The sequence below is a fragment of the Saimiri boliviensis genome, chromosome X (genome assembly GCF_048565385.1).
Source record: "Saimiri boliviensis isolate mSaiBol1 chromosome X, mSaiBol1.pri, whole genome shotgun sequence".
Lineage (NCBI taxonomy): Eukaryota > Metazoa > Chordata > Mammalia > Primates > Cebidae > Saimiri > Saimiri boliviensis.
Window position 1 is genome coordinate 100,648,523 of NC_133470.1, and position 4,078 is coordinate 100,652,600.

Consider the following 4,078-nt stretch of genomic DNA (forward strand, 5'->3'; position numbering starts at 1 on the left):
AAGAGCAAACGATTTGAAGAAGAAATTAAGGAAGTAATCTCATTTACAATAGGTAAAAATAAAATAAAATGCCTAGGAATTAACCAAAGAATGGAAAGATCTCTACAATGAAAACTATAAAACATTGATGCAAGAAGTTGAAGAAGACACACAAAAATGGAAAGATATTCCATGTTTATGTATTGGAAGAATTAATATTGTTAAAATGTGCATATTACCCAAAGCAATCTACAGATTCAATTCAATCTCTATCAAAATACTAAGGACATTCTTCACAAAAGTAGAAAAGACAATTCTAAAATTTATATGGAAGCACAAAAGATCCAGAATAGCCAAAGCTATCCTAAGCAAAAAGAACAAAATTGGAAGAATCATGTTACTTGACTTTAAACTATACTACACAGCTATAGTAAGCAAAAAATGGCATGATACTGAGATTAAAAACAGACACACAGATAATCCCCACATCTACAGTGAACTCATTTTTTACAAAGGTACCAAGAACTTACACTGGGGAAAGGACAGTTCTTCAATAAATGGTGCTGGAAAAGTTGGATATCCATATGCGAAAGAATGAAACTAGACCCTCCTCTCTTACCATATACAAAAATCGAATCAAAATAGATTAAAGACTTAAATCTAAGACCTCAAATTATGAAACTACTAAAGAAAACATTGGAGAAACTTTCTGGGACATTAGACTGAACAAAGATTTCTTAAGTAATACCCCATAAGCACAGGCAACCAAAGAAAAATGGACAAATATGCTCATATCAAGTTAAAAAGCATTTGCACAATAAGAAAAACAGTCAACAAAGTGAAGCAGTAACCCACAGAATGAGAGAAAATGTTTCCAAACCACTCAGCTGACAAGGGATTAATAACCAGAATATATAAGGAGTTCAAACTGTATAGGAAAAATTCTAATAAGCTGATTAAAAAATGGGCAAAAGACCTGAATAGGCATTTCTCAAAAGAAGAAATACAAATGGCAAACAGGTATATAAAAAGGTGCTCAACATTGATCATCAGAGAAATGCAAATCAAAACTACAATGAGATGTCACCTCACTCCAGTTACAATGGCTTTTATCAAAAAGTCAGTGATGAAAAATGCTGGTGAGAATGTGGAGAAAAGAGAACCCTTGTACACTGCTAGCAGAAATGTAAATTAGTACAATCACTATTGTTAACAGTTTAGTAGTTCCTCAAAAAATTTAAAATAGAGCTACCATAAAATCCAGAATTCTCACTTCTGGGTATAAACCCAAAAGAAAAGGAATCAGGCTATCCATGAGATATCTGCACTCCCATGTTTGTTGCAGCACTATTCACAATAGCCAAGATTTGGAAGCAACCTAAGTGTCCATCAACAGATGAATGGATAAAGAAAATGTGTATATATACACAACAGAGTACTATTCAGCCATAAAAAGAATGAGATCCTCTCATTTACACCACTATGGGTGGAACTGAATATTGTTATGTTAAGTGAAATAAGCCTGGCACAGAAAGACAGACATCATATATTCTCACTTATTTGTGGAAATTAAAATCAAAACAACTGAACTCATGGAGACAGAGAATAGAAGGATGCTTACCAGAGCCTGGGAAGGATAGTGGAGAGTTGGTGGTGGTTGTGCGGGAATGGCGATGGTTAATGGGTACAAAAAGTAGTTAGAAAGAATGAGAAAGACCCAGTATTGGCTAGCACAAGGTGACTATAGTCAAAAATAATTTAAAATACCTAAAAGAGTGTAATTGGATTGTTTGTAACACAAAGGATAAATGCTTGAGGTGATAGGTATCCCATTTACCCTAACATTATTATTACACATTGCATGCCTGTATCAAAATATCTCATGTAACCAATAAATATATACATCTACTATGTACCCATAAAAAATAAAAACAAATAGTGATAAAACTGCAATCCTTATAAGAATGCTATAGCCTAATTCATTTCTATAATCACTAATCTATAAACATTCACAGTAACATGCTGTTTTAAAATCTTAACACATTAAAGGAATCGAAAGAAACAATTCTATATACAAATGGGTTACAAAATTATTTTCAATTAATTATGTTAAGCTAAGGCAATAGAGAAAGGTCAATGTCCATTGTTTACATGGGAGAAAAATAACTTATTTTCTAGTTAGCATTTATTTGTGGAGGAGTGATTTTATCTTCAGTGTTGTACATGATCACTGATTTTTAGAATGGAAATGTTCTTAAACACAAGTCTCAATTGGGTCTGCAAACAACAGTCTTAGCTGAGATTTTTTTTTTTTTTTTTTTGAGACAGAGTTTTTGCTCTTGTCACTCAGGCTGGAGTGCAATGGCGCTATCTCGGCTCACTGCAACCTCTGCCTCCTAGGTTCAAGCGATTCTCATGCCTCAGGCTCCTGAGTAGCTGAGATTACAGTCGCCTGCCACCACGCCCAGCAAATTTTCATATTTTTGGTAGAGACGTGGTCTCACCATGTTGGCCAGGCTGGTCTTAAACTCCTGACCTCAAATGATCTGCCCACCTCGACCTCCCAAAGTGCTGGGATTACAGGCATGAGCCACCGTGCCCGGCCTTAGCTGAAATTTTCAAAAGATAATCTTTGTTAACAGAAAAGGAGAATTGTCACCTTTTCGCTTTTTCAGAGACAGGCATCATTTGAGTATGTGAGAGTGTCCACTCCATTTGCAATTTCAATTCTTCCAGTTTGTAAAGTCGGTAATGGTAATGCGTGTGTGCTGGGGATGTGATGGGAGGGTGGAGGGCAGAGGCAGCTGCTAAGTCAAAGCCAATCAGACCACTTGTCAATTTCTCAAAACCATAGAGAAAGACGTCAATGAGGTTTATGGGCTCTAACCCTATGGGGCCCTGACTTTCCACAGTTTCAAGACCTTGACTGATCTGGTGGAAAAAAAATCCCACCTCCCCTACTCTCTGCCCAAACTAGCATCTCACAGGGTTATCAATTGGCATGTAGATGAAGCCACACAGACAACACACAGGGGCCAATTACCCCACTTTGTGTGTAAAGGGTGGTATATATCTTGTATGCAAGGGGAGGGGATATTTTTTTAATTGCAATGGTAAAATGCCAAAGTGAGAAACGAAGAAATAATTTTCCCCTTAGCTCTTTGGAAGTAAGGTAGGAAAGGAAAAACAAGATAGATGTAAACAAGCCAGAAATCTGAGTCTGAGATTAGTATCAGTTGATGTGGGCAGGGATTTACCTGCTTATGTCAGAGGAGCGAGTGTTTGTCTCTTAGAAACAGGGTCTTTTCTTTCCTCTTTTTAAAGTAGAAAAATTATTACTGCTTTCAGTTTTATTCAAGAGAGAGTTTCCAGGGGTTTGCAGGGAAAGGTTATGAGATCACCCAACCTATGTAACATGCTAACTCTACTGAAATAATTTCTTCTTTTCCCAAACTGTATGTTAAGAGTTCATTTCTGATGGTATATATTATCATCTAACACAGATTAATCTTTCTAGAATCAGCCAAGATAAACATACACTTCTATAATTATATGCTACAGGTGTTCTAGAATCAGCCTCTACCCCCAATTTTTCTAACCATCACCTAAAGAACATACACTTTGAAGGTAAGGAACTTAGAAAATGTACTCCCTTAGCCTTTTTTCCTCTTACTAAATCTAGGAAACATATGTAACACACTGGAAAAACTGTTCTTGAGACAGGAGAATTACTGTATTAATGCCAAGATCACCAATCCACTCATGCAAGAGTTGTGTTCCTGATTACATAGCAAATGGGAGGGGAAAATATCTAAGAGCCATCCTAATACTAACCCTTGATAAGTATTGTGACAGTGTGAAAAGAGCACTGAGTTCAGAGGCTTGGATTTCAGTGTTGACTCTGCTACTGACCATGTGATCTTAGGCAGATCATTTACCTTCTCTAAGCCTCAGTGTCCACATATATTAAATGAAGATAATAACGCCAATACTGGGGTAGCTGGAAAATTTGAATGAAATGATGGATATGAAAGAAATTAGAACCCAGAATAGCACCATCCTAAAAAGTATAGTTTTATTATTATTCATCATCTGAGCT